The sequence below is a fragment of the Lontra canadensis genome, unplaced genomic scaffold (genome assembly GCF_010015895.1).
Source record: "Lontra canadensis isolate GAN:19392208 unplaced genomic scaffold, GSC_riverotter_1.0 scaffold106, whole genome shotgun sequence".
Taxonomy (NCBI): Eukaryota; Metazoa; Chordata; class Mammalia; order Carnivora; family Mustelidae; genus Lontra; species Lontra canadensis.
This window is the reverse complement of record NW_022631100.1, coordinates 96555-123282: the sequence shown is the minus strand read 5'-3', so window position 1 is coordinate 123282 and position 26728 is coordinate 96555. Positions and strand designations below refer to the sequence as shown.

The window sequence follows — 26728 nt, the reverse complement described above, 5'->3', positions numbered from 1 at the left end:
AAAGGCAGATGCTTAACCAACTGAGCCACCCAGGTGTCCCCCTTCTGTTTCTATTTTTTGAAACAGCTTCAGGAGTATAGGTATTATTTCTTTGAATTATTTGGTACAATTCCCAAGGGAATCCATCAGGTCCTGGACTCTTGTTTCTTGGGAGGCTTTTGATCACTGCTTCAATCTCAGTAATTACTGGTTATTGGTCTATTCAGGTTGTCAATTTCTTCCTGTTCCAGACTCGGTAGTTTATAGGTTTCCAGAAATGCATCCATTTTTTTCTAGGTTGCTTAAACTTATTGGCATATAGCGGTTGATAATTTCCGATGATTGTTTCTAGTTCCTTGGTGTTAATTGTGATCTCTCTCCTTTCATTCACAATTCTATTAACTTGGGTCCTTCCTCTTTTCTTTTGCATAAGTCTGGCCAGTGGTTTATTGATCTTATTAATTCTTTCAAAGAACCACCTTCTAGTTTTGTTGATGTTTCTACTGTATTTCTGGGTTCTAATTCATTGATCTCTGCTCTAATCTTAATTATTTTCCTTCTTGTGCATGGGTTAGGCTTAATTCGTTATGGATTCTCCAGTTCTTTAAGGTGTAAAGACAGTTTGTGTATTTAGGTTTTTTCTATTTTTTTGAGTGAGGATTGGATAGCCATGTATTTCCCCCTTAGGTCCACCTTTGCTGTATCCCATAGGTTTTAGACCGATGTGTTTTCATTCTCATTGGTTTCCACAAATTGTTTATAAGTTCTTCTTTGATTTCCCGGTTGACCCAAACATTCTTAAGCAGGATGGTCTTTAGCTTCCAAGTGTTTGAATTTCTTCCAAACTTTTTCTTGTGGTTGAGTTCCAAAGCATTGTGGTCTGCAAATATGCAGGGAATCATATCAATCTTTTGGTATCAGTGGAGACCTGATTTGGGAGCCAGTATATGGTCTTTTCTGGAGAAAGTTTCATGTTCACTCGAGAAGAATGAGTATTCTGCTGTTTTAGGGTGGAATGTTCTGTATATATCTATGAGGTCCATCTGGCCCAGTGTGTCTTTCAAAGCTCTTGTTTCTTTGTTTTCTGCTTAAATGATCTGTCTACTGCTGAAAGTGGAGTGTTGAGGTCTCCTACATTAATATATTATTACTAATATGTCTCTTTATTTTGGTTAACAGTTGGCTTATGTAGTTGGCGGCTCCCATGTTGGGGGCATACATATTTACAATTGTTAGATCTTCTTGTTGTATAGACCCTTCCAGAATGATATCGTGTCCTTCTGCACTTCTAACTACAGTCTTTAGCTTAAAATCTAATTTGTCTAATATGAGAATTGCTACCCCAGCTTTCTTTTGCAGTCTGTTGGCATGAAAAATGCTTCTCCATCCCTTCACTTTCAGTCTGTATGTATCTTTAGGTTCAAAATGAGTCTGTTGTAGACAGCATATGGATGGGTCCTATCTTTTTATCCAATCTGCAACCCTGTGCTGTTTTATGGGGGCATTTAGGCTGTTCACATTGAGAGCGATTACTGAAAGATATTATTTTACTGTCATCATGTTGCCCGAAAAGTCCTTGTTTCTACAGATTGTCTCTGTAAATTTCTATTCTATATCACTCTGGTGGCCTTTCTCATTTTATAGAACCCCACTTAATATTTCTTGCAGGGCCAGCTTAGTGGTCACATGTTCCTTCAGTTTTTGCCTGTCTTGGAAGCTCCTTATCTCTTCATGCATTCTGAATGACAGACTTGCAGGATGAAATATTCTTGGCTGCCATGTTCCTCTCATGAATATGTCTTGCCAGCCCTTTCTGGCTTGCCAGGTTTCAATGGACAGGTCTTATGTTATTCTGATGTTCCTCCCTCTGTACATAAGGAATCTCTTGCCCCTAACTGCCTTTAAGATGGTTTCCTTGGTTCTAAGATTTGCAAATTTTACTATTACCTCCCAGAGCATTGGTCTATTCTCCTTGATCTTGGGAGAGGTCCTCTCTGCCTCTAGGACACAAATCCTTATATCATTACCCAGATTAGGGAAGTTCTCAGCTAGGATTTACTCATATATATCTTCTGTTCCCCCACCACCACACCCTCAGGGATCCCAGTAATTCTGACATTGGAACTTTCATGGCATCATTTATTTCTCTTATTCTGTTTTCATGGATTCTAAGCTGTTTGTTCCAGGCCTCCTCCTGATCCTTCTTTTCTATCAGTTTTTCTTCTAGATCACTAATTCATTCTTCTGCCTCATTTACCATAGCTGTTAAGGGTATCTAGATTAGATGGGATCTCACTGATAACATTTTTAAGTTCTGCCAGATCAGCTCTCATTTCTGCCCTTAAGAGTATCTATGTTTCCATTAATGGTTTTCTCCATCCTAGCTATTGTCTGCATAACTGTTACCCTGAAGTCTATTTCCAACATCTTGCTTATATCCATATCCATTAGTTCTGCAACAGAGGTCACAGTCTCTGAAATTTTTCTGTGTTGGGGTTCCTCCCCTTAGTCATTCTGTTGAGGGATGGTTGAGGAAATGTACAGAGTCCAAAGGACTGACCACAGCCCAAGCAAGATGCACCTGTTTTACAGGGATCTTAGGGTTGTTAGCCTCTTGTTCCTCCAGCCTGTCTTCCAGGGGAGGAGCCTGTTGCACTATTTCTCAGGCAACCCTGGTTGGGCAGAGTTTCCCTGCCCCCTGTGGGGGTGGATGGGTTCAGTGAACACCCGTTCTGGGGGCTTTTCCCAGGTGGCTTTCCTCGTCTCTTTTGAGAGTCAGAGCAAAAGTGACGTAACCAAACCTCTGTCTTAGAACAGAGAGATACAAGTCTGCTGTTTACTGAATTCTCTAGGCTATCTGTCTCCATTTCTGTCTGTGCTGCTAAAAACCATAGCGTCCTGGGCTGTGCACCCCATAGCATCACTCCCAGCCCTCAATTCCAGGTCCAGGCAATCACTGTCCTTTGTGCTTCTAAAACCGCCAGCCGTCCCCAGTTCATATATGTGGCCCCTGCAACTCCAGGTTTCAGTCTGGGGGGCTTCCCTAAAGTCCTTTCCCTGCCACTACCGGTCTGCAAGTCTCCGCCTGGTTCCCAGCATGGGAATGATTTTAGGCTCCAGCAGCACAGGATCCCAGAGGCTCCCTCCACCTTCTGTTTTTCTTCTGATATCTCCCTGCAGAATCACAGTTCCCCACTTGTATCGTGAGACCAACCACCGGAGATATTCTTTTTGTAGAGATCCGGATATATCTTCTTACATCTCAGGCTGATTTCGTGGGTGCTCAGAGTGGTCTGGTAGATATCCAGCTCAATTCAGGGGACTGGTTGAAATAGGGTCCCCTACTCCTCCACCATCTTTCCCTGCCTCTAATCAATGAATAAATTACACAACTAAATCATTGAAATGACCTCATCCATTATGAATTAATTCACTAACCTACTGAAACACAGCCACCTAATAGAGTTGCTACTGATAACCAGAAACTCCTCACCAAGCCAGCTGACAGGAGCCCTACTGGCATCAAGCGGAGAGGTTTTTGGAAGTCTCAGCTTTGTACTGCAAGACTCTGACTCTCCCTTATAGGAAAGAGAATTATTATTAATCTTGATGTAAGTGGAATTAAAGTATATTAGCTTTGATTGAGAGGAACCAATCACAAAAGGTCTCATGTTGTATGATTCCCTTTATGTGAGATGTCCAGAATAGGCAAATCCACAAGGAAAGTAGATTAGTGTTTGCCTGCTGCTGAGGTGGGGAGGGAAGGGAGGAGCAGGGATTGCTCATGGACATGGGGTTTCTTGTGGGGGTGTTCTCATTTTTCTACTATTAGATATGATGGTTTCACAACCATCTGTGGGTATACTAAAAACCACTGAACGGCACACTTACAATATGTGAACTATTATGCTATGTGAAATATATCTCAATAAAACTTCAAAAATTACGTGTGTGTGTGTGTGTGTGTGTGTATACACACACACACACACACATATATATATGCAAGGTTTGAGCATGTGTTCTGACTTGTTTTTCATGACTGTCAGTAGTTTAAGCTGCAGGACTTGGTTCTTTAAGTTTGTTTTTTTTTAAATAAGCTGGGAATCTGACATCCTATGATAAAACTTCCTAAAAATAGAAATTATATCACCATCACCAAAAAGTGTATCCACCCCTTAAAGGAATATATCAATCATGCCTAGGTTTATCTCAAAATCATCTTTCATTTCAGTGGAAAGATGAATGATTTACACAGTTCTTTGAAAATGAAATTTCTGGCTAAAATGAGGGTTGAATGACACCAAGAAATGATATCCAAACCTGTTACCTATTAGGAAAGAGTCCACAGAAGAATTATGTCCAAGATGTAACCTGGACAAGGACCCTGGAAATGACATTACAACACTACGAAGACAGCTCTTGAAAGGTGGGAAAACTGAAGACCCCACAGTCATGCAGGAGGAATGCCAGAACTGCTGTGGCAGATGGTGAGGTAACGGAAGGAAAGCCTCAGAGAAGTGGGCATGCTTGACAGAGTGTAGCAGGAGAGGCTGGAAAAGCCGCTGGCCACTCTGCTCCAGCAGGGCCCAAGGGCCACTGCATCTCCCACATCAACGAGGATTGCCCCTGCAAGAAGGCTACCCATACTGCTGAGAAGCTCAGTGATGGCTATCCTCGTAAGGCCAGGCTGGCCACTAGAAACACTGCTAGAGAGCTGGGTTCCCTGAGGCACAAAGACCTGGTCCCAGTGCCTGGATGTGTGATTATCCCAAGGTTCAGAGCTGCCCAAGGGGCTGACTCCAGGAGCGGTGGAAATTGCACTGTGGTTAGCTCCTTCCTCTGCCCAATCTCACTTCACAAGCCCCCACTTTCCTACAGGTGTTGCTGCCAAGAGAATTGTCTAAAAAACCTCCCGCATGCAAATCTCTGCCTCAAATCTCTATTGCCTGGAGAACCAGACCTAAGACAAACTTAAACATTCCAAAATGCTGCATGAAATAAAACAAATATTCCTTAAACACACAGTAAGAAATTAAGTGCTGAGAGGCCAAAATCAGGCAGGAGCGGGAGACCAGAGCAGTCAGCATGAACTGACTGTAGTTGCTGGGGGGAGATTTACCGGTTTCTTTAACCAAGGAGCTCGAATTTTAACACCTATCAAGTAGCTGGAAATGAGGACTTAACCGTGAGAGACAGGGAACTGGAATAAAACACCCTCATAAAACCAATTTCCCCATCAAGGAAGCTTAGCTATACCTTGGCCTGAGTTCTAAGTGGATAAAAAAAAAAAAAAAATCCCCAAAAGCTACACTGAGAATTTGAGTTATATGCCAGCCTTCACAAAGGCCTGAAGTTCAAATTTATACTACCTGAATGATCCAAGAAATCCACGTCTCAGAAATTTATAAAAAGAGTGATTTCAGGCCAATACTAGCCATGGGATACCTAGCAGAAACAAATGTGTAACTACTCTGGGCCTGCAGAATTCCAACAATTAAAAGCCTCACTAAAGATGAGCTCACAGCCCAAAGCTGCAAAGAACAAGAAGAAATAATCTACCACAAGGGAAAGAACAGAAAGAAAAACAATTAGAAAACAAAACACTTCAAATAACAGTACAGATAGAAACTATAAAATATGCTTAGAATTATTAAAAACAAAATTCTTTATAAAACTTTGAGGAGGAAAAAGAAAGGACAGCACCTGAGAGGCCATGTGACTTTGGGGGAAAAAAGAAAGAACTTTATAAGCATTGAAATGAAAAAAAAATGCACAGTAGGTTCAAGAGCAGATTAGAAACACAAATTTTAAGGAATGCTTCTAGGAAAAAGACAATAATAGTTTGTTAACGGGTAAAAACCAATAGAATTTGAAGAATTAGAGAAGAACAATTTATAAAAAGCATAATGATATAAAATATGATGATGATTATGGTACTTAGTGATCAAAGCAGAAATATTAAAAATAAGCACAGGTAATGGATACTGTGGTTGCCTTCCCAACATCCATGCCCCTTCGTTGTGTTTTTTTTTTTTTGAGTATTAGTCCTGCTTCACATAACCTATATGTTTTGGGGGCCTAGAACCACCCTCATTCTAGAAACAGGGCATGAAACTCAGAGGCAAGGTTAAACAGTATAATCCCTGCCCCCCAACTCTACCCTGAGGTTTGAAGAGGTTATCAGGTAACTTCTGGGAAAGAACAGCTCTCAACCTGGAGCTGCTCAGCCATTTTGGAACCATGAGGGAAACCAGCCTAAACACACAGTCAACATGTAGATCAGAGCAGAGCTGAGAGAATTGCAGACAAAAAGAACAAGAGTTTTGATCAAATAGTATGTAAGACTGACCTATCTCTAAACTTTCCAGTTAGGCAAACAGAATAAAACTCTACTGTTTTATGTAGCTAGTTAGGTTTTCTGTTATTTGCAACTAGAAGCATTCTGTCTGATACCCATGGTAAAAGATTAAGTTCTAGCTGATCTACCACTAAAATTTCCACTCATTTTAGACTGAATACAAGTTTTGAACGAGAAATTATTAGGCTATCTTTCAGGATTGGCTTAGAAGCAAAACAAGGGTATGCTTGACATGGGAGATTTTCAGGAATGCCAAGACTGTAATTCCCCAGGAGCCAGGAAAACTGAGCATTCCCAAATCAAAAGCCTAGCATATGGTAACACAATTTCTATAGAAAAGGGTAAAGATGATGGAGCCAAAGGGAAAACAGGACATATGTAAATGAGGTTTGCCCCTGGAGCAGTCCACTGAGCATGAAACTACCTCATCTTAACAGTCTTTGTTTTCATGCTATTTGTTTAAACTTTACTATTTTAAAACACTGAAAGCCTCTGGTTAAAATAGATCTATTCCCACTTATTCCCGAAACTCCACTAAAATGCCAGTGAAGCCATTTTCTTTAAAGTATGAAACACTTAAGTATGAAGACTAGAAGTGATTATAGACAAAAGAAGTTAATCAAATTTTGGAAGCTGGAAAGCAGAGGTGTGAGTACTTTCTGGCATAGCAGAACAGAGAAAATTGAAACCTAACTTTGTGTAGTCAAAAGGATACCAACAAGAAGGTAATTGACAATGAAGAATCGTAGATAAGGCTCAGGACAATGGGCAGAGTGGTGGGTGGGGCTAGAATCAGAAGGAGAGAAAGTTTCGTGAGACAGCTGGATGTAAAAATGTTCTCTCTGATTCTCTGAGTCTCTTTCCAGCAGGATGAAAGCAGTTACTCTCTGTGGAAGAAACGGACTCGAAACTGAGGGGCTGCAGGCACTGAGTACGAGGCTGAGACACCGCAGGGAAGCAGAGAGGACAGAGGCCAAGTTTATATGCTAAGCAATGAGCTACCCACTGCCCCAGCTCTCTCCCCTACTCAACCGCCAGAATCTGGTGGCCAGTCTTACACCCCCTTGATAGGAGACAGGATTCCTCTTTGGGAAGAAAATCAGAAAAGATTACAGGCATTAAGAGCCAGAGATGTGTAATAAAATAAATCTTGTCTTCATCTAACAGCCCTGGAATGAAAGCCATGCACACAACTTCCACTAAGACTTCTCAAATTAGCCAAGCACTTGAGAAACATGTGAGGAATTCCTCTGCATGAAAGACAGAAACCAAACAAAAAAACAAATGGAAAACAGATAATACGGTACACAAAGAAGTCTTGTTTTTTTTTTTTTTAACTGAAACTAACATCTTCAGATGGATGAGATGAAAGTGTGTCCATAAAACACTAATGGGGCCTATCCAAAGAAATGTTTACACAAGAAAAAGCTTTTGGGATTTTAAAATGAGAGCAGAAACATAAATACATATATAATATGAAGACTGGAAGATAAAGCAGAGGAAAAGTCCCAGACACTAGAAAAAGAGAAAGAAGAAAAAAAGGAAATTAGAAGACCAAAATCCAGGAGATCCAATACTAGACTTTAGAAATTCTAGAAAAAAGGGAGCAGAAGAAATAATAAAAAAGATAATACAAGAAAAATTTCCCATAAACCCCAAGACAAACAAGTTATGGGAAAAAGTGAATATAACTTGCAGTCACTGTAACTCCACTATAAATAATACTTAATTATAATAATGAAGTCATTGACCAATCAAAAATCGTGTACCTGTTATGGAGAACCAATGCTGAAGGGGAGAGGGAGAGAACTGAAAAGCAATGTATAAAAGAGGTCAATCCTCAACTGCCTCATTAAAAAGTCAACAGATAAGTGACAAATGAAGAAACAGCATCATAAATAATATTTAAAAATACAGAGGTAAATACCAGAAGAAACTGCTAAAAGAATTCAAACCAGGTGCCTCTGGGACTACTGACCCACATCTTTCTCTAGAGGCTTGACCTCATTGGTTGGCTTTTTAACAGTAATTAAACCCATAAACCTTTGTAAGAAACAACCATTTATAATATCAAGTAGCATGAAATACCTCTCCATATATTTTTACATTCTTTTATGTCTAAATTAAATCATTTTTCCAAGAATTAAGTCCAGTTAATATCCAATACCATACAGTTACAAAATTCTTTTTCTTAGAAGTTTCAAGATCCACTCTTCTACTTTCAAATATGCAATATGGTATCATTAACTATAATCACCATGCTATACATTACATCCCCACAACTTATTTTATAACTGCAAATTTGTACCTTTTGACCCCCTTCACCCATTTTGCCCACCTGCACCCTTGGTCTTGGGCAACTGTCAATCTGTTACTTATATACATGAGCTCAGTTTTTCATCTTTAGGTTCCACATGTGAGATCATATGGTATTTATTTTTTTATGTCTGACTTATTTCACTTAGCATAATGCCCTCAATGTCTATCAGTGTTGTCATAAATGGGAAGATTTCATTTCTATGGCTGAGTATTATATTTAAATATAGATACACACACATATTATGTTTTCTTTATCTATTCAGCCATCGATGGACACTTAGGTTGCTTCCACATCTTGGCTACTGTAAATAATGCTGCAATGAACATGGGGGTACAGATACGTTTTGAATTAGTGCTTTCATCTTCTTCAGATACTCAGAAGTAGAATTGCTGGATTATACAGTAGCTGTATTTTCAATTTTCTTGAGGAACCTCTACATTGTTTTCCACAGTGGCTATACAATTTGTATTTCCCCCACCCAAAAAATTTTTTTAAATAAATAAAAAAATAAAACATGTGTATAAGCATGAAAAAAATTTACATTCTCACCAACAGTGCACGAGGGTTCCCTTTTCTCCATATCTTTACCAACTTGCTATCTCTTGTCTTTTTGATAATGGCCATTCTAAGAGGTGTGAGGTGATATCTCACTGGGGTTTTGATTTGCACTTCCCTGACAACTGGTGATGCTGAGTAGCTTTTCATGCACCTGCTGGCCAGCTGTATGTCTTCTTTGGAAAAATGTTTGTTCAGATCCTCTGCCCATTTGTTAACCACAATGTCTTCTGCCACTGAGTTGTATGGGTTCTTTATATATGTGGATCTTAGCCCCTTATATCAGATATATGATTCACAAATATTTTCTGACATTCAGGAGGCAACCCACAACTCTTTAAGGTAGTGTTTTATTTAGGCCACTAGGTAGAATGCAACAAACTGTAACAGCTGTAACAAAGAAATTCAGAAATGCAATGGCTTAAGTAAGACAGAAGTTTATTTCTCTCTCACCTAACAGCTCAAAGTGAAGGAGTCGTCCTCATTTGGTGTCTACCTCTGGATCCACGGCTGCTGCTTCAATTCTTGTCATTTCCCAGCCAAAGAGAAACAGGAATTGAGGACATTCAGAGCAAATAACTGTCTTTAAGAAGAAGACCCAGAAGTTGCCCACAACTCTTCCTTCCAAATACCAGGGTCCCAAGCGTAGTCACAGAGCCACATCCAAGTGCATCTTGCTAGGGAATGCAGTTGGGGTGGGGTGTCATGGGTTAGCTGACATAGGGGTGGGACCAGAAAGCTCAAAAGAAGAAAAAAAAATGACTACTGGGGTATAGTTAGCAGTCTTTGTCACAGGTAAGTATTATCATCCCTCCTTCTTAAATGAGGAAATTGAGATTCAGAGCTATCTGCCAAAGGTCCCATAGCTAATAATAATTAAGCCAAGATTCAACTGCATATTCTGTCTCTAGATCCTATACTATTTCTACTAAATCATGCTAAGTGACAAAAGGGATACATATTATTTTTAAATTTCTTGCTAGGAGCGCCTGGGTGGCTCAGTCGGTTAAGTGTCTGCCTTTGGCTCAGGTCATGATTTCAGGGTCCTAGGACTGAGCCCCACACTGTGTTCCCTACTCAGCGGGGAGTCTACTTCTCTCTTTCCCCCTGCCTCTCCCCCCCACCCCCACTCATGCTCTCTCTCTCAAATAAAATCTTATTTCCTGCTAAATACAGCACAACTGGATTGGTTCTAACCAAACACTCCTGGATATCCAAAAGTAGTTGCCTCCCCACCCACAGCAGAAATGACCTGTCCACTTCCATCTGAGGGGTTTAACCTGCCCATGGAAATAGTAATGATCTCCCAAAGGCAGCAAAACATTGCCATGCAAGACAATGCTGACTGTCCTCAGGACTCACCTCTCCCACCCCTCTATGTTTCTAGACCTATAACCAGACTCAAGTCCCACCAGGTACCTAGAGGTGGGATACAAAGTGTGACTCATGAGGAAGTGCACTATATTTCAAAAGAACTACTTGGGTTTTCTAATTTATACAAGAAGAAATCTAAGGAACATGTATAGGAATGGATATTTAAGGCCGTGGAATAACAGTGGAAGAAATATCAAGTTGGATCAAGCTGAATTGATTGGTACGAGCTCACAAAGAAGAAATTCTGCATTTAATGTTGCAGCTCAGGGAGTTAGCAAAGGCTCTAACAATTGGTCAGTTCATTGTTTGGTTGGCTGAAAGGCAGATCAAAATATGCTGTGCCTGTGAGCAGCCTGGAAATGCCCAAGCTTCCTTGATTTAATGCAGAGGAAGGGATTCAAAGGCTCAGGGAGACCAGACTATTAGAGTGGACTGTCATTTAAGATCAGCTCACTTGGGGCACCTGGGTGGCTCAGTGGGTTAAGCCTCTGCCTTTGGCACAGGTCATGATCCCAGGGTCCTGGGATCAAGCCCCACATCAGGCTCTCTGCTTGGCGGGGAGCCTGCTTCCCCCTCTCGCTCTCTCTGCCTGCCTCTCTGCCTGCTTGTGATCTCTCTGTCTCTCTGTCAAAAAAAAAAAAAAAAAAAAAAGATCAGCTCACTCAGTGGGGGAGGATCCAGAAGATGTAATTTTCACCCATACATTGAGAAATAAATTTGTGAGGAGAGGCCCCGGCCTTCTTGAAGAGCTCCATTAATTGCTCTCTTCTATAAGCCAGACCTTACACTGGGAACTGCAGCCAACTCAACTGGAAAACCTGAAAGCAATGGGAGTAATTGGATCCCAGAAGGGCAGCAGCCAAGTGACAGCACTCAACAGCCAAACGCAAGGTGAGTATAGTTACTGTAATGGACAGCAGCCAAAACCGCCATCAGAACAGCAGGAGTCTTCCAGGCCTATGGCACTGGCTGGTTATTCATGGTGCTGCCAGAAGTGATGTAGATACGAAGTCTACTAAATTCCCACCTGATCTGCAGAAGCAGAAAAAGATTAGGTCAAGTGAACAAAAGTCTAACTCAAAACACAAATAGAGCCATGGTCCTCCAGTCAATTCCCAGACTTGAGTCAGTTTACAGATCTAGAGTCCCTCCCCCTTTTCTAAAGTAGGCTCCATGCCCACCATGGAACCCAACATGGGGCTTGAACTCAAGATTCTGAGGTCAAGACCTGAGCTGAGATCAAGAATCAGATGCTGAACCGACCAAGCCCCCCAGCTGTCCCCAGATCCAGAAATGAAGGGAAGGCCCAGTCCCCTTGAGGAAGGACCCTGGCACACTACTGAAAATGAATACAGTTAATGGTTCTCCCAGCATCTCTTCAAAGACACCTACAGAGGCCTTTCATAAACTGTGTACTGGGGAAATGGAAATAATTACACCTTTCAAGACTAATGGATACTGGGTCTGAAATGACACAGCCTCCAGGAAACCCAAAACATCATGTGGCCCTCCAGTCAGAGTATGGGCTTATACAGAGGTCAGGTGATCGATGGAGTTTTGGCTCAGAACTGTCTCACATGGGCCCAGGGGTCCCCAAATCTATCATGCAGTTATTTCCCCAGTGCCAGAATGCATAACTAGAATACGCATACTTAGCAGCTGGCAGAATCCCCACATGGGTTCCCTGAACTGTGCAATGAGGGGTTACATGGGAAAGGCCAAGTGGAAGCCGGGAGAACTAACCAAGGAAAATAGTAAATCAGAAATACCACATCCCTACAAGGATTGCCGAGTTTACTGCTACCATCAAGGAGCTGAGAGCTGTGGGGGGAGGGATGCCTACCACATCCCCGTGAAAATCCTACTGGAGAGAAGACAGACGGATCCTGAAGAACAATGGACCATTTGAAGTTAACCAAGTGAGAACTCCAATTATAGCTGCTGCGCTAGATGTTCTCCCACTGCATGAGTGAATGCATCGTGCTGGGAGCTGGCATGCAGCTACTGATCTAGCAAATACCCTTTTCCGAAGACCTGTCCAGAAGGCCCACCAGAAGCAGTTTGCTTTCAGCTGCCAAGGTCGGTGATACATCCTTACTGTCTTACCTCAGGAGCATATCAACTCTCCAGCTGTAAGGCATAACTCAGTTCCCAGAGACCTGGATCTCCTTTCCTTTGCACAAGATCTTCCACTGGTCCATTACATCGATGGCATTGTGGTGACCAGGCCCTACTGAAGGAAAAGTAGGAACTACTCTAGCCTGGCTGGTAAGACACATCGAGGCATGCTGACCACCCATCCTCTCCGAGATGAAGGGCAAATTGTATCTGGTCCCTCCTACAACCCAAGAAACATACTCCTCATTTGGGTGTATGACTCCAGCCCACTTACCCAGTGACTGGAAAAGCTGCTGGTTTGACTGGGGCTGTGCCCATTGGGTCACGTGATGCAGCGGATCCCATGGCGTCTGAAGTGTCAGTGGCAGATGTGAATGTGTTTGGAGCATCTTGCGGTCCCCTGAAAGTGAGTCACCACAGGCCTTCAGGATTTTGGAGTAAGGCCTGCCATCACCCTCAGACAATTACTCTCCTTTTAAGACATATTCTTAGCCTGCTACAGGGCCTTCGTAAATATTAAATGCTTGGCTATGGGCCCCAAATTACCATAAGACCTGAGCCGCCCATCCCAAACAGAGTGTAATGTGACCCACCAAACACACAGCTTGGCGTGCACAGCCACACTCCATCATCAAATGTACGTGGTGCACACGTGGTCAGGCCCAAGCAGGCCCTGAAAGCATAAGACAGACACATGAAGTGGCCCAAACGCCTATGGCCCTCACTCCTGCTACTCTGCCTTTTCTCTCCCCGCCTGCACGTACAGCTTCATGGGGAGTTCCTTATGATTTGCTAACAGATGGAGACTCAAGCCTGTCTACAGACAGGTTGCCTGACAAGCAGGCACTGCCAGAAATGGCACTACCCCTCCTCCTCTGGGGCATGGCTCAAGGACAACAGTGAAGGGAAAGCCTCTCCGTGGACAGACTCAGAGCAGCGCATCTGGCTGTGCACTATGCTTGGAAGAAGAAATGACCAGATACTCGACTCCAATAGTTCGTGGGCTGTAGCCAGTGGTTTGGCCGGATGGTCAGGGACATGGGAGAAAGAGAATCAGAAAACTGGGAACAAAGAAACCTGGGAAAGACGAATGTGACCAGACCTCTCTAAATGGGCAAAATGTATGAAGCTATCTGGGTTCCATGTGAATACTCACCGAGGGTAACTTTAGCAGAGGAGGATTTTAACAATCAAGTGGCTAAGACAATCTGTTCTGTGGCTATCAGTTAGCCTCTTTCACCAGCAATCCCCAGGTCAACTGGCAAGCTCATGAAGGTATTCGTGGTGGCAATGCTAGAGGATATGCATGGGCTCAGCAACACACACTTCCACTCACCAAGGCTGACATGGCTACAGCCATCACTGAATGTCCAATCTGCCAGCTGTAGGGAACAAAACTGAGCCCCTAATATGACACAATTCCCCAGGACACTAGGCCACTTCCATTATAGGAGAGTCAGCATTGTATCCTTACTGGAATGAACACCCTTGGATATCGATTTCCCTTCCTTAAACACAAGGGTTCTGCCAAAACTACCATCCGTGGATTATAAAATACCTTATCCACCATCATGGTATTTTGCATTGCTTTTGATCAAGGAACTCACCTCAGAGGAAAAGAAATGCAACTATGGGCCTATATTCTTGGAACTCATTGGGCTTACCATGTTGCCTATAATCCTAAAGGAGCTAGCTTGATACAACAGTGGAATGGCAATAAAAATAAACTACTTGGTGTATGTCAAGGACAACAGTATTTTTCATACTTGCTTGATTTGTCCACATGAAAAATAATTTTAAATGATGGCTAGTCTTGGTTAGTGTCTCACAAAATTTTCATGAGCAATTCAGGCATTATTGTTAAGAACAAGTGAATTAATGTAAGTGGGATTAAAGTTTATAAATGAGCTATTTAAAACAATCATTATGTTTTATAATATGTCTACTTAAAAAGTTTCAAAAATTTTCTTGGAAAAAACTTAGCTATACTAAGTTAAATGATGGATAGTCATTGAATATCTTGACCATTTTCAAATAACATAAAGCACTGAAACATTAATTGTTAAACACAAGTTTATATACTTCTTGCTTCTTAAATTTTATACAGAGACAAAAGATATTTAGCTCTGTTAGCAAACATGTCCTTGGCTGCACTGGAAAGTTGTACTTAAAGGAGGTATATGCCTCTAGAAATTGTGAAATAGTGTATTCATAAATTTACAGTTCATAGTTGTCTATTCCCTAGTTTTCACTGAAAATTAAGGCTACTAAAGATTAAAAATTCTTATCGACTACGTAAATGAAACTACTAAAAATAATATAGACAACGAAGAAGAAAAATATACAAAGTATGCAAGGAAAATAAGATGTGTTTGTGGTAAGAAAAAGTATACAAGGTATAAAGGATTATGATTTTGTTGAGAGAGAGTAATTTGTCCTAATACAGGATATGACTGGCTGTTCTAGAAAGAGAAAAAGGAAAATAGGACAAAAACTGAGTAGATACTTTATTTATTTTGTGTTTATTTATTTATTGTGTATTCAAGCTGCTAAGATTAAATAGACTCATTTGTTAGTCCAAAAAAAAAAGATGGGGGTACCTGGGTGGCTCAGTCAGTTAGGCATAGGACTCCTGATTTTGGCTCAGATCATGATCTCAGGGTTGTGAGACTGAGCCATACATCAGTCTCCACACTCAGCAGGGAGCCTGCTTGAGATTCTCTTTCTCCCTCTCCCTCTGCCCCTCTATATGAGTGCTCTCTCTCAAATAAATAAATCTTTAAAAAAAAAAAAAAAGATGAACCTTAATATCAGAAGTATACTGATGTAAAAGTAGAATGACAGATTTTCTTGGATTATTGTTCTGCTTTCATTAAGAAACTGAAAAAAGATTGTTATCTTTTAAGAAATCTTCCTGGGAACCAAAGTTTTGTGTGTTATCAGAATGATTTCCTAGACTTCATGTTGTCTTTATCGGGTCCTAGATTACTTAAGAAAACCAAACCTTCTCAATATTAAAAGAACTAAGGGTTTTAAGAACTTTTTTTGGTCACTTTGGTTAAATAGATAATCATGTGATGATCTGTGGTACTATTTAATCAAATATTCAAATCTTTTGACATTTTGACAAGCTTTCCAAAATCAAATTCAAAATAGTCTTTTTGAACTAAACTAGCCTTGTTATTTTAAAGAGGGTCCCTGGAAAATCTCAAAGGATTTGTTTCTCACTTTGTGAGAAATGTTAAACTAATTAAGTTTATTCAAATAAACTCCAGGGGAAGCGTTGTCAAATAAGTGATAGCTTTCTTTCAGTTTTATTTGTATGGATACATGCTATTAATGTAAGTATTTCAGAAATGTATGAAGTTCACAGAAATTTGTCAGTACTCTTTATGTTCATGATGTTTTGAGCATCATGTTATCAGTCACAATTCTGGTTATCACATTAAAGTATCATATGTCACTGAAACAAAGTTCCTTGACAGTTACATTAGAATGACCTCTCATCAGGTTTTTATCCATGGCCATTTTGCAGTATTTTGTCATTCAGAGACAAAAGACTTGTTTTCTTACTCCTGATCCTTCTCTGAAAGTGTCTGCAATCAGCTACAGGTGAGAATGCCAATGATGCCATCACTCTGATTTCACACCAGTGGACTAATCTTCCAAGCAATGAAGTTGATGGGGTCATAAAACTACTAATCAAAGATTAACCAGAATGATAATTAATTACCTGAGACTGAATTAACTGATGAGGAGGGTTATAATTTTCTAACAACTTTTTGAAACATTGCTCATTCTATAATTTTTGGGTTTCCTCTCAAACTATCTATAATTTACAGCAACTTGGTAAAGTATACTTCAGTGAAAAGAGATGAGACAATTAGTTTTTCTCCTCCCTGGTCCTTCCACAGCTCAGAACCTCTTACTATTTTTGTTTTCATGGCAATATAGTTATTTGCCTAAGTCCAATAAAAATCGGTTTTCCTTGTAACAGGAACCAACTGAAAACATTGATTATATTACCGAGGCTTTTACTCAACTGTCATACTTAGGAATGTTGTATACAATTATATATGACCAGACAGTTTTAAGGACAAAGATGGTCTTTATGCAGCCAGTGCTAATAAAAGTCTCTTGAGGAAAAAAAGTGGTGGGTAATTGGCTTACAGTCTTCCCAGCCTTAAGGTGAGTAAGGAATGCCACTTCCTAGGAGACCCAGGAAACTTAAAATATTTTGAGACTCTCAGAAAGAGAGGAATACAGCCAAATCTATAGGTACTGAAGGCAAAATCTAGTAGCAAGTTCCTGGCTTCCTAGCCATGAGAAGCTTCTAAATCTAATATGAGAGTCCTCATTAAAAATTCTAGCAAGGCAGACTTAAAAATTTGAGTCTAGTGCTCAGGGGATTAAGAGGTACCACCCTCCAGTTATAAAATAAGTGAGACAGGGCAGTGTAATGTACAGCATAGGGAATATAGTCAATAATATTTTAACAACTTTGTATGGTGATACAACATAACTTACTGTGGTGACCATTTTGTAATGTATACAAATATTGAATCTCTACGTTATACACCTGAAAAAAAAAATTTGAGTCTATATGGTCAATCCTCGTTCTTGCTGCACTTGTGTAAATAATCAGGACAAAGTTAATGAGACTAGCCTTATTTTGCAAACGAAACACCTTATCTTTGATAGAAATGGGAGTGACTACAGAAAGAAAAATAATGTTTCAGCAGCTAACTGAATCCACCTTGGGGGGTCTTAATTTCTAATCTTGTTCACTGAGTTTAAGGTTTTGTTATCTACCTATAAATTGGACTAGATCCTGAATTCTTCTGGCTTCCTCCAATATCTGGCTATAATTCCCCAAATTAACATTTCCAATTTTTCTCGAACCCTCCTGCCTTAGAAGCAGTGAGAACCCAAACTGTCCTTTTCTTGAAGCCCTGTAAGCTGAGGATAGCTGATTTGATTTAAACATCTGAGAAATCGCCCCAACAGATCACATGTGAGCAACCTTCCTGCCTGCAGCCATGTGGGCCACTCGGAAAGTTCACTGAAACACGTGGTGACCCCAGAGACATTCAAATTGCAAACCAGGAAAATCTGTCAGATTGTCTCTGCCTGTCCTTACTCCACCATCTCCAAGATGCTTTGAACCCAACATCTAGAAATCTTAACTGCCTGCCTTCTGGACTCAAAAATGGAGTTTAGAGTTTGTTCTAAACATTAATCTTTGTTTTTCTTTTGTCTCTAGAAAAATGTCTTCTTCAATGCCTGACTGCTCATACCACAGAGAGGTCTACTATAGGTGGGTATCTACTCCCACCTATATACTACCACCTCCTGAAATGAGACACAACTGTTTGACAGGACTGACCACTTCCCAGGACAGAAACTGGTTCCGTGGGTTGTGGGACAGTCTACCAACTCGGGGTTTGGACTATGAAATTTCTTGGAAAAGTTTCACATGGTGGAATGACAGGGTTCAGGACGTGCTACCCTGGAATATGGCACCTTGGCATATTGAATATTATATGACAGGGTTCAGGACATGCTACCCCAGAATATACAATATATTATAAACTGAAGGAATTTGAGAAATAGCACATGCAGGAAGAACTACCTGAACTTCCCCTGAAGTAGGTAATAAGGCCCTCAAATGAGAGGTGTCCTCCCTGTATCCAGAGGGAAGGAGCATACTTCTCTCTAAAGATGGAGGGACACCAAAAAGACTCTTGTTTTCCTCTGTTTGCTACTCTTAGCTCATACTCCTTTTTTTCCTATTGTATTTTTCATTTTCCCTCTACTTTTGATGAAACCTAGGATAAAAATTGGTTTTAACCATATTTTTTATCTTCATTTCCTTCTGATGCCTCCGCACATAAAATTTGTATTAAATAAATTTGTATGCTTTCTTTCAAAAGTCTTCTGTTATAGAGAACTTAGAAAGGAAACTGGTATTTTCTCCTCTACAATAAAGCACCAGATGACTTCCCAAAACAAACAAACAAAACAAAACAAAACAAAACAAAAAAAACCCCACTTCCCACTTCTGAATACTCCCCTTTCTGGAGGCTTATATTGACTGTCCTCTTGAGGAAGAAAGAGAAAAGTCTGAAAACAGATCTTTTAGTGGGGCATTTAGTATTGTTTTACCTTGACTCTTATTCTGAGATAAACAGGAGCCAAGAATTACTTAATCTGAGCATCGACTACCATGTGTAAGCTCAGGTAGGAGCAAATACTCTTAAGAATATTTATAATATTGGGGCACCTGGGTGACTCAGTGGGTTAAAGCCTTGGACTTCCGCTTGGGTCATGATCCCAGGTCCTGGGATTGAGCCCTGCATTGGGCTCTCTGCTCAGCAGGGAGCCTGATTCCCCCTCTCTCTCTGCCTGCCTCTCTGCCTACTTGTGATCTCTGTCAAAAAAAAAAAAAAAAAATCTTAAAAAAAAAGAATATTTATAATATTAAGGCTGAAATTACCATGAACATGTCAAAACTTACTTGTATTGGAATTTTGCAAAGTTCTGAGGATTTACCTTCTTCAAGGGCCTCAGTAATCTTCAAAGAGATGATAACTGTACCTCATCAGTTCTCTTCAGATTTTAGGCTCAAGAACAGTTTTTTTAATTAAAAGAAATTAGATAAGAGAAATTTTCCTTGTATCTGTTTTAACTCATGTTTTTAAGTAAAGAAATCATGCATTATCAAAAATGGTGTCTGTTCTATTTTTCAACTAATCTCCTTATTTAGCAATAAATATTAGGAGGGCACGTAGAAATAGAAAATAATTTTAGAGCAGTTTCCTAGATTCTTCTTTCCTTCATATAATGTGATTACCTACATAAGATATGTGTTTTCCTTTGTTCACTAAACATTGTTAAATACCATTTTAACAGGAAAGATGATTAATCCATATTTTTTACTTGGTTAAGGTTAACATTTTATCAAGTTATTATTTCTGTAGCAGGTGGTATTAATTCAATGATGCTGGCAGTGGCTTTCAGTTTGTGCTAAGAAAAAAGATGAGCATTTGAAGGGAAACAGTTGCTTGCTTTTAAGTGTGATGTTGAGTAATGACTAAGTACATTCATTTGCACAGTCAGTATAACCTCCAGAAAGATTTTTCCATGCCTTTTCCTCAAGTGGATCATGTGATCTGGTGTTTATCATTGACTTGAATACCTTCAAGTCTTACAAACCATGTAACGTGACCATGAAATCAATCAGCTGTTTCAAAGGTCTCTTTGCAAGCAGATTTTATTTTTTTATTCTGGGAGGGGGTGATATCAGGTTATTGCAATGAAGGCTGTACAGTCTATGTGTGTATACTGGAAACTTTTCTCCCCTTGCCTTCACGTTCTTTACAGTGACTCTCAATGCACAGATTTCTACACTACTTTTTAGTTGTCCTCTCCAAACAGTCCCTGCCAGCAAAGAGTTAGCTTTGTGCTAAGGCGAACAGGCCATTATGTTTTTAAAAATCAAACAGTGTGTATATTTTGTAGCTGTCTTTTATAGATTACAAAAAGTCAATGCCTGTGAGATTGTAACTTCTGCTCTTTCTTCTTTATTTTAGGGGTGATGGGGAAGGAGCTAATCTCTAAAGAATGGTGAAGTCTGTGAAGAACCTGCAGAGATTGTTATGGTAGCACATGGAACTGATGGATCTTGTGGATTTCTACACCTGCAATGTTCTCAACGTAGGTTTCCTCTAAAAACTGTCTGTGGGTCCTTTTTTCTTCTGCAGGACATGTGTACACAGTTGTTGTACAGGACCTTTAATATGCTGGCCTTAGACTGTGCTAATGTGAAATGCTTCTCAAATGATTTTCTTAAAAACTGGGTTGTTTTAACACTGAATGTCAGCATTATTATCTGATGAGAGCTACCTCTCCATTATACATGCATATACGTGTGAAATTACGAATGAGGCAGTAATGTGTGAAATACATGCCTAGTACTTTGGGAGCAGTGAGTTTATTTTTGGATAAAAAAGTTATTCTCAAATCTATTTAACAAATACATGCATGCCAAATGTCCAGGACGTGTATAGATCAATGTCTGATGCTGGCTAGAATTTAGAAACAGCTCTACATTCTCATCCCTGTCTTCAATGACCCACATCCTGTACTTGTTAGGTATAAGTGCTGTCGTGATTCAGAAGAGATCATCACTGACAATGAGATTAGAGAAAACGTGGACATAATGAACTGGGTTTCAGCTTTTGTTTCTAGGCTAAATTTGTATTACGCTTTTATAGATTTCAGAGAATGCAGGACACCACGTTCTGTTAAATAGTAGGCAGTACCTCAAAAGACACATATCAGTTGTCAGAGCAGCTTCACTGACCAAAAGATAACTTTAGATTTTGAAAAGGTCATTATTCTTTCATTTTATTTGGGTTATATTTGTATCCTGGACATAGATAATAATCTTCTCAAACTAAATTGGAGTCATCTAGACTATAAGATACACCAATCATGTCATAATCTGTCCTGGAGTTATCATCTCCAGTCCAACTTTGGTAATACTACTGATTTTAATTTTCCAATCCTGACAACCACTACTATGCTATATGAAGTGGACAATGGGGATAAGTTGTAGTCTTGCAAATATTTGAAAACTTTTCCCAGGAGCACCTAGGTGGCACAGCTAGCTAAGCAACCAACTCGATTTTGGCTCAGTTCATGATCTCAGGGTCATGAGATCAAGCTCTGCACTGACTGTGGAGCCTTCCTACGATTCTCTCTCCCTCTCCTCGCCTGCGCTCTCTCTTTAAAAAAATAAAATAAAATAAAAAATAAAATAAAATAAAATAAAAACACTTTTAAAATATCTCATCAGGTTTCAGACAGAACAAAGAATAAAAATTCCCGACAACACCCCAAAATTCCCCCAACGCCCGCTTTTTTTTGTTTTTGTTTTTTTCCTAAACCAAAGGTATACCTATTTCAAGTGACTCCAAACTGATGAGCCTTTTATGACTTAAAACCAATGAACCTTTTATGGCTCAAACATGGACACAACCAGGCTTCCCCAAAGAAGCTGCAGAAGATATAGTCCTCTCAAGATCTAGAGTCACCCCCAAAGATAGCCAAAAGAAAGACTAAGACAACACCCCTGAGAAGTAGCAATAGTGGGGAGGACATTAGCCACAAATGGGGTGCCACATCCCTGGCAACCCCAACCTGCATCTGGCCAACTGTACACACAAGTCCAATAACTCATATGCCCCAGCAGGGAGAAAGGCAAGCCAGGCTTTCAGGACAGGACACAAGGAGACAGACAGGAGATGGAGGAGAACAGCTGTCCCTGGGAGGGAGGGGATCCGGACTCAACTGGTTACCCAAAACCAAATTCATGAGAGTCACAATTCAAAGATCTGATTTTAACAACTATTTTTCTCTTGCTAATCTGAACTTGGAAAGGAAGGGAAAAAGAAAAATATTTCCTTCCTCTCTTTAGTGTAGACTGGGCACTACAGACAGAGATGTGGGAGAGCTGACAATGCAAGAAGTCTTACCTTTCCTGGACTTTTGTCAGTTTTCCCAAGATTCCATCTGCAGACTATGGATTGAGTGGGGTGCCCCAGCCATGCCCTCATGGTCACCAGAAACTATAGGGGAGGAAAATATCTTTTCTCTCTCCCTTCTAAAATTTGACTGGGTCTCTGTAACAGAAGACAGAGTAATAAGAGAAAAGCATACCAATTTATATAACATAAATGTTATGTGACAGAAGGACCTTCAGAAGGAAATTAAGACCAAAGAAATGTTTTTATACTAGATATGACAAGGAATAGAGTCATGGAAAAATGTGATGAGATAAAGAAGTAGTAAAATGGGGATACTTAGCAAGGACTATTCTTTGAATTCCCATTGGCATTACTCCATCAGAGATAAGGATGATCCTTTCCTCTGGGTTTAGTGAGGGCACCTCTCATATGTGGGTCTTATGACCTGTTTCGGGAGGAAGGTCAGAAAATCCTTCCTATACCTGCCATTTCTCAAATTCCTTCAGCTTAAAATATTCAACATGCCAAAGTGCCATATTTTGGGGTAGCATGTCCTGAACCCCATCATTCTCTTTCAAACAAGTTGTTTCTGGGGTATCTGGCTGGCTGAAACAAGTTATTTCTTATGACTCTCAATGGAAGAGTTTTGCCTGTTAGTAAGAATGGGTATATAAGTCCTCCTCAACCCCAGATTCAATGCAAAACACTTCAATCAAGCACACAACAACGTGGACTTCTTTGACAGTGCAAACCCAATGGCTGGAGATTCCCTAAAAATGCTGTATTATATATTTTTAAACTATTTTTAAATGTATGGCAGAGCCAGCTATAAAGACAGAGAAATGTTCTAAGGCAGAAATGGTAAGAAAGCACAAATCTAGAGGTGAGTTAGTTCTGAAACCAGCATGTCCTAGGCACATGTGCACAGTCCTGGTGGCTAGCACTTGAAGTGGGGAGAGGAGAAGCTATAGGAAACAGGATAACAGGAGGTGCAACTGGGGAGCCTAAGCAAAGCGCAGAGTCAGAGCACAGCCCCTCCCACAGAAAGCCCTAAAGGGGGGATAAATTAAAAATAATTCATCTTCAATAGGTACAAAAAATTGATCAAAAGAAGAAAAAAAAAAGATAAATGCATACAGGTAAATCTAAATACTGTATTATTTCTGGGGTTAAAAGATCAAGTCCCGGGATGCCTGTGTGGCTCAGTCAGTTAAGCATCTGCCTTTGGCTTGGGTCATGAAACCAGGGTCCTGGGATCGAGTCCTGCACAAGTCCCACATCAGGCTCCTTGCTCAGTGGGGCATTTAGTGCTCCCTCTGCTGCTCCCCCTGCTTGTGACTTGCACGTGCTCTCTCTCTCTCTCTCACAAATAAATAAAATGTTAAAAAAAAAAAATCAAGTCCCAGAACCCACAATACCAATAAAATTAGTTTATATCAGAAAAAGACTGATCTTGGATGGCTCAGTCAGTTAAGTGTCTGCCTTCGGCTCAAGTCATGATCCCAGCCAGGTCCTGGGATTGAGTCCTGCATTGGGCTCCCTGCTCCGTGGGGAATCTGATTTTCTTTCTGCCCCCCACCCCCAGCCCCAGCTCATGCTCTCTCTCAAATAAACAAAGTCTTTGAAAAAAATTATGTTATCTCATAGATGTGTAACTTATTTCAGTTAATTAAAATTTGTCAAAATTCAGAGTTGAGCATATAATCCCAAAATACAATGAAATAATATCTGTTGTATAAGATTATTTTGTGAATTTAGAAACTGATCCAAAAATCAGAATGTTCAGTAAAGCTTAGTAAGTCAAATGTTTCCCAATGATAGTGTTATAAGGGTTGACTCCAAGGACAAAAGAAAGTGAAAAACCCTTTGTTAGACAACCCACATATGGATTATCTGTGCCCTTGCCCCATCCCCACTTTAAATTGTCCATGGCCAATTTTAAATTCTGAGTAGACATTTTTCTCTTCTACACAGGACACTTCCAGAACTTCCCCATCTGTACATTTTAGAGAACAGAAATTTATTTCCATGCCTAAGATAAACTTCAAATCACAGATCTGCCCCTAAACTCCAATATAACCCAAAATACAGTATGAATGCTTTAACTTTTTGTTTCTCCCAGTACAAAGGTTTGGCTACGAACTTTAAAGCAGTATGTCACATAGTCAACAAGGTGATATAGTCCTCTCACCTGGAATAAAAGCTGAACTATTTCACAAGACACCAACTGGCAACCACTAAAACTAAAGAAGAAAGTTCTATTTGACTAGAAATGTAAAATCCCGCATGTACACACAGACTCTGATAGGGCACACGGACTTCCAGGAGTAGGAAGCTTCAACAGAACTGGACGATGTCTACACCTGAAGGCGTCAGAGCTTGCTGTCCGGCAGAGTAGTTAAGGGCTGTGGCCCTGAGGTTAGGATGCCCGGATTTGGATCCCAGCCCTGATGACAGTTTAACACAGGTAAGCTATTTAGCGTCCATATAGTCCAGACTCCATCTGGGAGGCAGGCACAACAGCCCTTAACAGGACTGCAGTAAGGATTAAATTAGATATGACTGATGTAAAAGCCCTCAGCATAATAATCACACGGTAAATATTTCATAACTGTGAGCTAGCCATGGAATTATTATCCTGTTTCTAATATTATTTTACAACGCCACACTACCAGAAGTGTCAAAAAGCACCTCAAGCAGTGGCTAAATAAATTATATTTTTATCACTCCCTGACAGGAAATAATGCAAATGCCCACCATATAGCATTCCGCAAACACAGTAACTAGATCCAATGCCAAGCAGCCACATATTAAATCATTAAAAATTATTAAGGCATCACAGTGGAGACTAATCTGCTCACTCAAGCCCAAAGAACTGATCACTAATAATCAAGTCACAGTATTGAGGGACTAATGAAAATTTTCTACAATACACTGCTGCAGTGACCTTGAGGGGGCAACCATAAAAAACCCCAATAAAGTCAAAAAGAATCAAGAACCATACAAAGTATGCTATGACCACAGCACTCCGATATGCCAGCCTCACAGCCTGGGCAGCTGGGGGCCGGCAGGAGCTAAGGGAGGCTCTTCACAACAGCTGAGTTCTCTCGTGCTCCACAGGAACAAGTACCCATAGCAGATAATTCTAGAAGTCTGGTTTGTGTTTGACATTGACAGCCTAAGAAAACCTTAGCAGTCTCAGGGAAAGTAACACCTATGCCCAAAACCTACAACTCGGGGATGAAAAGAAAAGACTGAAGAAAAACTGAATTCTTACACCACCCCTGGGGCCAAAACTATTTGAGACCCAACTGTGAACTGGCAGCTACCACCATCAGTATCACCTGCACCAACTCCTAGAACAGGAATCTAAGAACCGCTTACCCGTAGCCCCTAATTCACTCTTCATTTCTAAGCAGCCTTTTTGTCTCAGTTTAAAAAGATCGAGAATGTCTAACATTCTCTTTGCAGCAAATGGAAATGCATTCATCATTACTCCCCATTATCCTTTTCAGCTGGCAATAATGTGTGGTTGTAAAGCAGAAAAACAAGAAAGAGTCTGGGCGGTGTTGTCAAAGCTCAGATTCCAGTCCTGCCCTGTAGCCGGCTGTAATACGAGAAAGTTCCTGCTTCACATTCCAAAAGAAATTCATTCTTCTGTGATCAGCCCTCTACTTTAACTGCCACCTCTCTTTGTGTCATTGTTTTTATCCGCATGCACCAAATATTTTGTAAGCTTTTACTAAACTACTTTAAGCTAAAAGCTACATTATGGCACCATCCTTGAAAGAAACATTTATCCATAATACCCTGATTGCATTTCATACAAGTTTAAAGTGGAACACTACTGTGAGTGCGTGGATATTAAAAACAATTCTAGAAGCAACATGCTGCTTATACTCTCTAGGAAGTACCTGAGGGTAGACGCCAAATTTAAGGTTCTTTTGAAACACAGCGGAAAACGGTGTACAATCAAAAGCAGATGGGCTTTAGAATTTTAGTTCCACTGTCTGTGTTATAAATTTAGACAAATTACTTGATCTCTCCAAACTTTGGTTTCCTCACCATAAAAGGGAAATATAAATATCTACCTTAAATAAGGTTATTGCGAGGGCTGAATACAATGTCTCCTAAATGCCCTGTGCAGTGCCCAGTATGTAGCATATGATCAATAAATAGAAGCCAGTGTTATTAGAGACATTTTCAACAAGAGGAACACATGTAGTGGTGACTTACACTTTTGGGTGGAAAAAATTCATCATATTAACAGAACTTATTATTACTGTTCTAAAAAGAACAAGTGAAATCATAAGCTTCACAGGAGAACCTGTAACTCAATACCATAAATTAGGAGCACTTAACTTATGGCAAGGTGGAAGACAGGAACCTACAATTAAGAAGGGTTATATTTCATAAGAAGAGTATTTAAACAGCAACAACAAAAAAATGTAATGAGATTACGGAGGAAGGACCTGAAGAAGGAAGAAAGTCATG

General features: G+C 40.2%; 1 protein-coding gene across 1 annotated transcript in view; it reads right to left on the bottom strand.

The window, feature by feature from the left end:
- DISP1 (dispatched RND transporter family member 1) overlaps positions 1-25743 on the bottom strand; it is a 169236-nt gene extending 143493 nt beyond the window's left edge. Inside the window, exons 1-3 of the mRNA XM_032838792.1 lie at positions 25619-25743; positions 22244-22390; positions 12979-13104 (exon numbers count right to left, since the gene is read on the bottom strand). The gene's annotated coding sequence lies outside the window, so the exon portion shown is untranslated. The remainder of the gene's footprint in view (positions 1-12978; positions 13105-22243; positions 22391-25618) is intronic.
- Between the last annotated feature and the right edge of the window lie 985 nt (positions 25744-26728).